The 12900-nt window shown below is 50.2% G+C and overlaps 1 protein-coding gene across 1 annotated transcript in view; it reads right to left on the bottom strand.

Moving 5' to 3' along the window:
* The window catches only part of LOC144784214 (uncharacterized), a 241390-nt gene that overhangs the window by 185282 nt on the left and 43208 nt on the right, over positions 1-12900 (bottom strand). The window lies entirely within an intron of this gene.

Below are 12900 nucleotides of genomic sequence, written 5' to 3'. Positions count from 1 at the left end.
CACTGACTGCGCCAGTGCTCCAATCAATCACTTCACTGACTGCGCCAGTGCTCCAATCAATCACTTCACTGACTGCGCCAGTGCTCCAATCAATCACTTCACTGACTGCGCCAGTGCTCCAATCAATCACTTCACCGACTGCGTCAGTGCTCCAATCAATCACTTCACGGACTGCTCCAGTGCTCCAATCAATCACTTCACTGACTGAGCCAGTGCTCCAATCAATCACTTCACTGACTGCGCCAGTGCTCCAATCAATCACTTCACTGACTGCGCCAGTGCTCCAATCAATCACTTCACTGACTGCGCCAGTGCTCCAATCAATCACTTCACCGACTGCGTCAGTGCTCCAATCAATCACTTCACCGACTGCCCCAGTGCTGCAATCATTCACTTCACTGACTGAGCCAGTGCTCCAATCAATCACTTCACTGACTGCGCCAGTGCTTCAATCAATCACTTCACTGACTGCGCCAGTGCTCCAATCAATCACTTCACTGACAGCGCCAGTGCTCCAATCAATCACTTCACTGACTGCGCCAGTGCTCCAATCAATCACTTCACTGACTGCGCCAGTGCTCCAATCAATCACTTCACTGACTGCGCCAGTGCTCCAATCAATCACTTCACTGACTGCGTCAGTGCTCCAATCAATCACTTCACGGACTGCTCCAGTGCTCCAATCAATCACTTCACTGACTGAGCCAGTGCTCCAATCAATCACTTCACTGACTGCGCCAGTGCTCCAATCAATCACTTCACTGACTGCGCCAGTGCTCCAATCAATCACTTCACTGACTGCGCCAGTGCTCCAATCAATCACTTCACCGACTGCGTCAGTGCTCCAATCAATCACTTCACCGACTGCCCCAGTGCTGCAATCATTCACTTCACTGACTGAGCCAGTGCTCCAATCAATCACTTCACTGACTGCGCCAGTGCTTCAATCAATCACTTCACTGACTGCGCCAGTGCTCCAATCAATCACTTCACTGACAGCGCCAGTGCTCCAATCAATCACTTCACTGACTGCGCCAGTGCTCCAATCAATCACTTCACTGACTGCGCCAGTGCTCCAATCAATCACTTCACTGACTGCGCCAGTGCTCCAATCAATCACTTCACTGACTGAGCCAGTGCTCCAATCAATCACTTCACTGACTGCGCCAGTGCTCCAATCAATCACTTCACTGACTGCGCCAGTGCTCCAATCAATCACTTCACTGACTGCGCCAGTGCTCCAATCAATCACTTCACCGACTGCGTCAGTGCTCCAATCAATCACTTCACTGACTGCCCCAGTGCTCCAATCAATCACTTTACTGACTGAGCCAGTGCTCCAATCAATCACTTCACTGACTGCGCCAGTGCTTCAATCAATCACTTCACTGACTGCGCCAGTGCTCCAATCAATCACTTCACTGACAGCGCCAGTGCTCCAATCAATCACTTCACTGACTGCGCCAGTGCTCCAATCAATCACTTCACTAACTGCGCCAGGGCTCCAATCAATCACTTCACTGACTGCGCCAGTGCTCCAATCAATCACTTCACTGACTGCACCAGTGCTCCAATCAATCACTTCACGGACTGCTCCAGTGCTCCAATCAATCACTTCACTGACTGAGCCAGTGCTCCAATCAATCACTTCACTGACTGCGCCAGTGCTCCAATCAATCACTTCACTGACTGCGCCAGTGCTCCAATCAATCACTTCACTGACTGCGCCAGTGCTCCAATCAATCACTTCACCGACTGCGTCAGTGCTCCAATCAATCACTTCACCGACTGCCCCAGTGCTGCAATCATTCACTTCACTGACTGAGCCAGTGCTCCAATCAATCACTTCACTGACTGCGCCAGTGCTTCAATCAATCACTTCACTGACTGCGCCAGTGCTCCAATCAATCACTTCACTGACAGCGCCAGTGCTCCAATCAATCACTTCACTGACTGCGCCAGTGCTCCAATCAATCACTTCACTGACTGCGCCAGTGCTCCAATCAATCACTTCACTGACTGCGCCAGTGCTCCAATCAATCACTTCACTGACTGAGCCAGTGCTCCAATCAATCACTTCACTGACTGCGCCAGTGCTCCAATCAATCACTTCACTGACTGCGCCAGTGCTCCAATCAATCACTTCACTGACTGCGCCAGTGCTCCAATCAATCACTTCACCGACTGCGTCAGTGCTCCAATCAATCACTTCACTGACTGCCCCAGTGCTCCAATCAATCACTTCACTGACTGAGCCAGTGCTCCAATCAATCACTTCACTGACTGCGCCAGTGCTTCAATCAATCACTTCACTGACTGCGCCAGTGCTCCAATCAATCACTTCACTGACAGCGCCAGTGCTCCAATCAATCACTTCACTGACTGCGCCAGTGCTCCAATCAATCACTTCACTAACTGCGCCAGGGCTCCAATCAATCACTTCACTGACTGCGCCAGTGCTCCAATCAATCACTTCACTGACTGCACCAGTGCTCCAATCAATCACTTTACTGACTGCACCAGTGCTCCAATCAATCACTTCACCGACTGCGCCAGTGCTCCAATGAATCACTTCACTGACTGCGCCAGTGCTCCAATCAATCACTTCACTGACTGCGCCAGTGCTCCAATCAATCACTTCACTGACTGCGCCAGTGCTCCAATCAATCACTTCACCGACTGCGCCAGTGCTCCAATCAATCACTTCACTGACTGTGCCAGTGCTCCAATCAATCACTTCACCGACTGCGCCAGTGATCCAATCAATCACTTCACTGACTGTGCCAGTGCTCCAATCAATCACTTCACTGACTGCGCCAGTGCTTCAATCAATCACTTCACTGACTGCGCCAGTGCTCCAATCAATCACTTCACTGACAGCGCCAGTGCTCCAATCAATCACTTCACTGACTGCGCCAGTGCTCCAATCAATCACTTCACTGACTGCGCCAGTGCTCCAATCAATCACTTCACTGACAGCGCCAGTGCTCCAATCAATCACTTCACTGACTGCACCAGGTGATCCACCTTCAAGGGTCTCCAGCGCCAGTAGAGACCTCCAAGGCGCGGTCTTATCCTTTAACGAAGCAAAACTCCAGACTCTTTCAAAATGGAAGCCCATAGTACAGACTGGCACCCGGTCTGTCCCCACTCCAAACATACAGGAAAGGTAATGGCCGAACCTCATTCACTGTTCAACCGGACAGACAAGTCATCCATCACCTAGTGCCTCAAAACAACCTCCCAGCCCTCCATAGGCTCTGCTCACAACCGACACCCTCCCAAACAGTTATATGAAAAGCAACCATTCCATCTTTGAATCCCTCTGTTCCACTCCACACTGAAGCAGGGGCTAAAAGAACAGCTCTAGACTTCCTGCAAGACATCAAAACACCCCGCCCCCACACAGGCCACACGACAACTCAACATCCAGCAAAGCACACCCTATGGCCCAGCAGGATACCCGTCTACTTATGTGTCAGGCACGTGAAAAGCTATTCGTATAAACCTGCAATACAAGAAGCTGCCCCAGGACACCCGCCACAAAGGAAGCCGAGAATGTTTAGAAATGCAAAACTGGGCTCGAGGCACCTGGCAAAAAACCTAGCATTGAATGGGTTAGTACAAACGGAGGCTGAGCCGAGCAGGGGTCAGTCGATAGTTTGAGGCACTTTTGGAGGGTGCAATTACCGCTGAGGAATGTGCCGGGTTTTGCATGAATAGCGAGAGGCAGGTAGAGAGGTGCCCCCTCCCCCCTCCCCCTCCCTCACACACAAGCAAGCAATCCTACTTCATACAAAGCTAGGAGAGAGCTCCGAGGTTGGCGGCCACACCCAGTTTGACCCACTTTAAAGGGCTGGCACGAACGACCTCCAGCAGAGCCGTAAGTTACATATTGAAAAGACAGTAAATAGTTATTAATCTCGTCGCCATAACTTTATAAAAGATGGTAAGGGCATAAAACATGTTACATGAATGTTATGTTATGTTATGCTCATTTATTAAGCGCACAGATGCTCCAGCGAAGGAGCGTCCTGGCGCCCGACAAGGAAGCAGCACAACACAATTAGACAATAAAAGCAGGAAAAACAAATTTTAAGGGAACAAGAAAGTTTTCACAGCTCGACGGAAAGAGAGCAGGTCCCTAAGGGCGCGAATGGCCGGGGGAAGGGAATTCCATAGCACTGCAGCGCGGACTTGAAAAGAACGGCCGCCAGCCCTGCTACGCTTGAAGCGGGGGACGACCGCAAGTTCTAGGTCAGAGGATCTTAAAGCCCGAACCGGGACATAGCGGGACAAAAGTTTGGAAAGGATCGTAGCCGGGGATCCCTTGAGAATTTTATAGGCTACACAAAGGGCCTTGAACCGGATCCTTTGTGCAATCGGAAGCCAATGCAGCGAACGCAGGGTGTTAGCAGTAGAGCAAAATCTGGGTAATCCTACGACAGCTCTCGCTGCGGCATTCTGAATGCGCTGAAGATGGATAATTTCCGCTTGATTCAGTCCCACTAGGAGGGAACTGGCGTAGTCCAGCCTAGAGAGCACAGTAGCTTGAATCACAAGTTGCCTAGTGGTGGCATCAAAAAATTTAAGCACGGGACGTAGTCCACGCAGGATGCCAAAACAGCAGGCCGCCGTACGCTTGGTATGGCAGACAAAGGCAAGAGTTGGATCGAGCCATAGCCCAAGGTTTTTAACTCAGATACCGGGGTCGGCGTAGGGCCCAGATCCGCTGGCCACCACCTGTCTCCCCAGAGTTCCGTTTGTTTGCCAAAGATCATAACCTCCGTCTTACTTGCGTTCAGCTGGAGACAGTTGGAGGTCATCCAGCTGGCGACCGCCCGAAGTCCTTGTTGGAATCTGGGGGCATCCACGTCCGCATCCCCGCTGATCGTGACCGCTAGCTGGGTGTCATCGGCGTATGACACCATGGTCATACCCCACTTCCTGACTACCTCAGCCAGCGGCCTCACGTATAGGTTGAATAACGTGGGGCTCAGCGAGGAACCCTGGGGAACCCCCAGATCCAAAGGGTGGAATTTGGACTGATAAGGCGGGACGGCCACGCAAAAAGACCGGTTGGCGAGAAAGGAACGGAACCACTGGAGAGCAAGGCCGGTAACACCAACTTCCTCCAGATGACGCAGGAGGATAGGGTGGGACACGTTGTCAAAGGCGGCGCTCAGATCTAATAGCACCAGCGCCGCCGTTTGACCCGCATCTAGCACGGAGCGTAAGTGCTCCACCATGTACAGTAGGGCAGTCTCCGTGCTATGCCCAGCCCGAAATCCATTCTGCGTTCTGTCTAAGATGTTAGCCTGAAGAAGATGGTCCGACAGGACAGAGTTGACATGCGCCTCCGCTACTTTAGCAGGCCACGGAAGAAGTGAAATTGGACGGTAGTTCTCAGGCTTGCCACCGTCCAAAGATGGCTTCTTAAGAATAGGCATAACCACTGCCGGTTTCCACTTCAGTGGAACTACGCCAGATGTAAATGACGTGTTGATCAGAGAGCAAACCGGCGAGATACCGTGCGATGCTAGATCTTTAAACAAAGCCGGCCGTAACGGGTCAGCCGGTGACCCTGACTTCACCTGTTGGGCCAGTTTACTGAGGCTTTCTGATGTTAAGCTCGGGAAAGAATGTAACACATCCAAGACCAAAGGCTTAAGAGGTCTGCCAGCGGGAGGTACAGCCGAAGGGAAAGCTCTATAAATGGCATGGACCTTTTCCAAAAAGAAATCCGCCATGGTTTCGCAGTGTGCGGGGGAGCTCTGATGGGTCACAGCCACCTTTTTAGCGGTAAGATCTTTCAAAGCCTTAAATATAGTTTTGGAGGGGTTAGAACTGGTGCCAAATTGCAAGGCGTAAAAGGCCGCGCGGGTTCTGCAAACTGCCCGATGGTAAAGTTTCACAGTGGCCATATACAAAACTTTTTTGTCGCTGTTATAAGTTTTGCGCCATTCCCGCTCGGCAGGCCTACAGGTGCTTTTAAGCACCCGCAGCGAATCGTCGTACCACGGGCTTGGATCCCTTGTCCCGCATTTACACGAAACTATTGGAACAAGGGAATCAAGAGCCCTAGTAACCCACTCACAGAAGCGATCATAGCCCACATCCACCGACTCAATTAAGCCTAGCGGGTCGGTAGACAAAAGATGGAAGAAGTCATCAAGTTTCAATTTATTCCAACGCAGTCTAGGAATAGAGCGCACCATAGATTTAAGTTGCGGCTCAGACAGGGGGCACTGGATACATACCAAATAATGATCGGTCCAGGCCAGCGGGGGTGGAATGAAGATGCTCGCTTCCGCTAGGTTGGTAAAAAAAGGATCTAAGGTGTGACCACCTACATGAGTAGACTGCGACACCAGCTGAACAAGCTGGAGAGCCTCAAGGTCTACAACAGAACTATACACCGCTGGACTAGAAAAGTTATCATAATGGATGTTTAGGTCGCCGAGAATGGAGAAATTGGAGCAGCCTGCAGCCAACGTGCTAATGGCATCTGGGAGGGCCTTCCTGAAGGCCACTTCACTCCCAGGAGGGCGATAAATCAAAAGGCCCGAGAAAGCAAAGTTAGGCGTAATAGCGATTTTAAACAACGCGCTTTCACAGCCAGAGATTTTTTGCCCTTGCCAGACGCACGGGTAGCAGGACTTAACCGCAAGCGCTATCCCCCCATCTCTAGAGGCTCGGTTAAGAGTATACACCGAGTACTCGGGCGGGAAGGCCAAGTTAACAATGGCCGTGTCGGCGTCTTGCAGCCAGGTCTCCGTTAGACAAAAAACGTTCGGCGACTACTTATCTATGAGATCGAAGATGTCTTGATGGTGTTTGACCATCGCATCGACCTAACGTTTAGGTTCCAAATGCTAAAAGATGGATTTGAGCTGACAGCCACAGCGGCAGACTCGTTGCATCCCCTTATTAGGGGGGTGGGGAGATCGAACATCCCGCATGCACATGAGAAAGGGCCACACAACGGGCTGACCCGCGATACCTCACAGGTCGCAGATAGTCGGCCAATGGCCAGCAGCATGTCCCTGGTGTAACACAACATAATGCACCTCAGATCGTCCAGCGGTAGGGGCCCGGGTCAGGGTCCAGCCACGTCCTAAGCGTCCTACGAGTCCCTGCGCGGACGGGCGCAGACGGGCAGGACTCTGAATATAAAGTTAATTAAAATCGTGCCTTCCGGTTATGCATTCTCCGATGCTACCCAGCGCTAATCAGACTAGGACACGTCGTTTCCTGCAGAGGCGGGGGTCCCTTTTAAAAACCAAGGAGCTGTACCTCCAACCTCCCCCACCCTAACCGTACCCCTTACTCCCTGCAACAAACTGGCGAACAAATCCCTTCTATAACAGGATAGTTTAGCGCCTGGACAGCAGATCTTCGCGCTACACAGAACCTCAAAAGGATCAAAACACCAGCATTAGTTACCTGGTCAGAAAGTCGGAGGGCCTGAAGAAGTGCTGCCGGCCTGTGTGGGGAGGTGCAGCTGCTCTGCGTGGAGTCTACGTCGAGTGTATCTGTTTTTCACATGTGGCATCCCGCAGGTAAGAGGGGACCAACTGCTCCAGGTGCCCGTCCCAGCAACACCCGCGAGTGGCGATGATACCCCAGAAGCTGTCCGGCACTTCAAGAACATGAGAGCACATATCTTGCCCAGCTGTAGGCGGGAAACGGACAGGGGCTGACAACGCGCACCTTCTCTGTTGTCTCCACTGCGTTCCTCCTCTACTACAACAGCCAGCTGCGGCTCAGGCTGCTGAGCGCGGACAGGAGAGGGGTGTGAGGAGGGGATGGAGGTGAGGAAACCAAAGGGGAGTGGGGAGGGAGGAGGAAGGCGATTGCGAAACTGAAAGCGATCGCTTTTTCGAAAAACAAAGCCACGAGTGGTGTGTGCGTGAGCCATATGGTTTCAATTATCGTGCCCGTGTCTGGGCACGATAATTGAAACCATATGGGGAGAACGAACCCTGCTTGTCGCTCTTTCAACAGCTCTTCTTCACCTGTGGTTGATTATAACCTGTCTTCCATCCTTCAAGATAACACGGCAGATTCAGATCAAGATACAACAACAAATTCCTCACCTTCAAATACTCCACTTTCAAATTCCAGAATGGCATCTAAAATATCAGGCACATCTGCCCTTCCATCTGAGAAACGGGTTAAAAAAGATCCCCCTTCACCAACCATATCTCCTACTTCAATCTCAATGGAAATAATCCTTGAGGAAATTCGAGCACTTAAACCATACATGGAAGAGACGAATATTCCCTTCAACAACTGGATGATAAATGGTCACACACGGAGAGTAGGGTTGTTCAATTAGAAAATAAAGTAGAAACCTTTCATTATGTTGCCAATCAAGTTCCTCCTATGCAATCTCAGATCTCACATCTTCAAAAACAGACTGCGAACCTTGAAAACCGCAATAGACACAATAATCTACGTATTTACCGCTTAGTTAAGTGACTTGAAGGGCCCAATCTCTCTCCTTTTTCCAAGCCTTTCTCCCCAAACTTCTGGATCTCCCTGACTCTCTGCCATTAAACATTCAAAGAGCTCGTCGTTTAGGTCATGCTCCTCAGCCTGCGTCTTCAAAGAATAAACCAAGAGGAGTCATTTTTATATTTTTGAGAATACACAGACTTGTTGAAGCTCCTGCAAGCAGTCAAGGTTGAAGGTAGAATCTCGCGGAACGGCTCGACCCTTCTCGTTTAGCAAGACTATGCCGAAGCACCAGCACACAGACAGACAGAAGACATTTTTGAAAATGAGACCAGCACTACGAGACATCAATGCTGATTCGGTCTTATCCATCCTGCCTGTCGAAAGTTACGTATAAGAACAGAACCACCACCATGTGGAAAAGTAAATTTTGCCATGTTCTGTGTCCCTACGTGTCCCCCATCTTATGTTATGTGTGCATGATTAATATGCATATGTATTCCCTATGTTTGATTAAAGACGCAATTACAGTTGTGTCCATCCCTAGTATGCCAGTTTCCAGTTCTCGTGAAAGCTACGAGTATTAGGCCTATGTAAAGTTACGTTGCCACGTTTCTCAGTGTGCACGTTATTTCATTGAAAAGTCCCCGTTTCTAGGCCTCAAAAGGGCCCGGACACCAGATTCAGCTCCTGTCTCCTGAACCCTCGCTGAGGAGCGATACAGCCCCCACCTGTATCCTCGACCCTTCACTTACTTCCTGCCTCGCAGTGCCCGGCTCGGCCTGGCTCTGCCTACGAGTCTGCCAAGAGTATGTTATGATTCTAGTTATCAGTCCAGCCCTCCTTCTCTGCATTCCTAAGCTACTGAATCGCATCAATAGTTTCCGTCATCGTCTAGCCCTTACGTCTCCATGTAAGAGAAATACTGTATTAATGGTCATTTAATATTCCTCAACACGCACTACATGTAGAATAATGCATGCTCCAGTCTAAGAGTCTGTTAGCCTCTCCCCTCCTGACTCTTAGTTTATATCAACATGTCCTCTAAACATTAGATACTAGATAGGGTTTAGGTACATGTCGCCCTGACTCTCCAGACTTCAGTCTCTACTCCTAGCGCAGAGTTCATAGCCCCCAGCTTCTCCTAGTAACACGTCATTGTCAGTTTGCGCGCACCATTAGGTCAGAGGTCCCGGCTCCTTAGGTAGCCCCCTCCATGTTTCCACCCCATTTATGACATATTCTGTTACGTTTACATCACATGTCTATGTATACGCCTCTTGTTACACCCACTTTCACCCTTATCTTTCGCGACTGCTATTGACCACACCCACTGCTCCGCCTACTGTATTCACTGTAATGCAACTGTTTTAGTATATATGCTTGTGTACTGTTATTAAATGTTACGCCGATTCCTTTTCCCCTAGCGCGCTCATTCCCTGTCCCCCCCGGCAGGGCCTTGCCATCCTGTTCCCGTGCAGGTTGTCCTGTTCCTGTCCTTTATGCTGTATTAAACCTGCAAACTCCTACTACCTCGAATCTTGACTCTTATTTATTGAGCTATCTGTTATTGCTATGTCCAGTCAAACCTAGATCCGGTATTATTTATTTATATACCACAACCACCACCACCTATGAAGACGCCTGTCTTCAACAATTTCTGGATAATTGCAGACTGGAAGATATGGAAATAACTAGACCTAATGTTTAAAGCATCTCAATAATTCTTGTTATTATTTAAATACCGTTCTGGTTATATGTTTTATGCATTTTTTTTGTTAACATTTGCATAACTCGTCTCTCCTTTTTCTTTAGGTTCTGCCCTGGTCATCAGTGTGGGAAAGTGCCCTCTTTCTGCATGGTTGCCCCCACTTTTTGCTGAACTGCTGATGTGCTTTGACTGAGTGTGCCCTGGGTTCCTGCCAAACAGCTACCTGGGGCATATGTTATATAGCTAAACTGCATTGCAAATAATACCCAATTGGCACTCTTTAGCCACATGCAAGTCCCTTGTGAATGGTACAACAGGTACCAAGGGCACTGTGGAAAGGACTCCAAGGGCTGCAGCCCTTATTGTTTTTTTTTGCAGAGTTTTATATAGCGCGAACTAGACCCGAACCGAATCAGGTATCAGAGCGGTTTACACATTTTTTCAGTTACTTTACATGAGGACACACTTTCATTTTAGGCACGGGGTAGATTAAGTGATTTGCCCAGAATCACAGGAGGTTTTTGGCGTTGTTACCGAGACTCAAACCCAGATCCCCAGGTCAGAGGTCGAGCGCCCTAGCCGTTAGAGGCCCTCAGGCTGCATGTTTTGGTGCAGACCAAAGTGAAGAGTCGACATGGCACACATCCCCGTGTGCCATGCCTACAACCCACTGCCCTGGCATAGATCAGCCACCCCTCTAGCTGGGTGCACTATACCAGTGGTGAGGGTACACGAGCCCTGTACCCCATACAGTGTTTAAGTCCAGTGTGGAACTTAATGAAAAATGCACACAGAGGGCATCTTAGAGATGCCCCCTGAAAAACAACTTACCCCGGGTGTACAGGCTGAGTGGCTGCTTACAGCTGCCACCACCAGACATGTTTCTGGACCCCCTAGTCGAGACACTGCTGCTCTCGGGGGTCCCAAACAATGCACATCCTGGGACGAGGTGCCAAGCCTCCTCCCGCAGGATGGGCAGGGTCCACAAAGGGGAGTCTTCAAAGGCATACCACCTTTGTTAGCTTCCATAGGCCCTTTGCTGCTTCCAGCAACTGCCCCCACCAGTTTTGAACACCACTTTGGGCGGGAGACTCATTGGGAAATCCAAGTGAGGAAACGAGGTGTGGCCACCTTTGCCAACCCCACCCCTCAAGTAGGGGAGGCGAGGTGAAGTACAACTATCAATACCTGCCATCTTGCAGATGGAGGAAACAGTCAACCAGAGTGAGGCATATGCCCCCTCCCACCTAAGGGTGGCATAATAGGGGGTGTACCCATCCAAGGATGGGGCCCATTGGTCCCAACATTTACCTACCAGTAACGCCCCTAAATTCAAGATTTAGGCTTAACCCTGAACCTTGCCTCCACAGACAAGAACCAACCAAGACGAAAAGAAAGGGGGACTGCAAAGCTGCCTTGAAGCTAACACCGCGAGGAGGTCCCTCCGGCAATCCGGACCTGAGATCTGGTAATCTCTGACCTGCCTCGAATCTCCCAGCGAAGCCTCCAGCCTCTTTCTGGAGAATCCCCCCTGACTGCGACCGTAGCTGGTAAGGAAAACTCGACACCTAAAGACACCCCTGCACCAGACGTCCCATGGCCCTTTCATGGCCCAACTGAGAGTGTCCCAGCATCCCCGGCATCCCAACTTACCTCTCCAACCGGTGCTCACATCCCGAAGATCTTCATCCCGAGCCTGCAGTCTTTGTGTAAACTGGAGAATCCCTATTAAACCCAACAGGACACCCAATGCCAAAACAGCACCCTGCACCCAGCCGCCCCTGGGCCACTGTGGATGTACTTTGGGTGCTAGGTCTGATCACCCTTTGCCGTGAGCCTAACTCCAGAGGCTTTGCTCCAACAACCAGGTGGCCTGCTCGTAAGCAGCCACCAACCAGGGGCTCCCTACCCCCCATTGGATAACATTGGGCCTCAGCAATCTGTACCCGGCCGCCCTAGCACCTCTGAGGGTGCATCCTTGACTCAGGGAGAACCCTGGTTCTAACCCCAGAATACCAACTCCCACAAAAAAGTACTCACCTGTTACCCGGTAACTCCATTTTCCTCCATGGGATTGCATGGACAGCTTTTCCTAACAAGCATTGGAAATGCAATAGGTCTCGCAATAGAATAGTTAGACATTTTTCTTTTTGCAAATGGAAGAGTGGCGTTGCGTGGATGAGTGGCGTTGCGTGGATGAGTGGCGTTGCGTGGATGAGTGGCGTTGCGTGGATGAGTGGCGTGTGTGAGTGGCGTTGCGTGTGTGAGTGGCGTTGCGTGTGTGAGTGGCGTTGCGTGTTTGAGTGGCGTTGCGTGTGTGAGTGGCGTTGCGTGTGTGAGTGGCGTTGCGTGTGTGAGTGGCGTTGCGTGTGTGAGTGGCGTTGCGTGTGTGAGTGGCGTTGCGTGTGTGAGTGGCGTTGCGTGGATGAGTGGGGTTGGAATGCAATAAGTATCGCATTCGAAAAGTTGTAGTTATTGGTCTTGTAAATGACATAATTTTTTTTTTTTGCGATGTTAAAATTGCTATATTGATGGCTTTGTCATTTACAATGCCAATAGTTATAACGTTTGCAAATGTGACACCTATAGCATTTTGAATGCAACATGTTTAGTATTTACGTGACTTATATGGCAGCTCTTGTCGTTATGCTACATCTCTAGATAGTTTTATCTTCTGCAAATGTGACACCTATTGTAACACAATATGTGTTGTGAGGGTGAGTGAGGGT

Source organism: Lissotriton helveticus, chromosome 10, assembly GCF_964261635.1.
Source record: "Lissotriton helveticus chromosome 10, aLisHel1.1, whole genome shotgun sequence".
NCBI lineage: Eukaryota > Metazoa > Chordata > Amphibia > Caudata > Salamandridae > Lissotriton > Lissotriton helveticus.
This window is presented reverse-complemented; position numbering and strand designations above follow the sequence as displayed.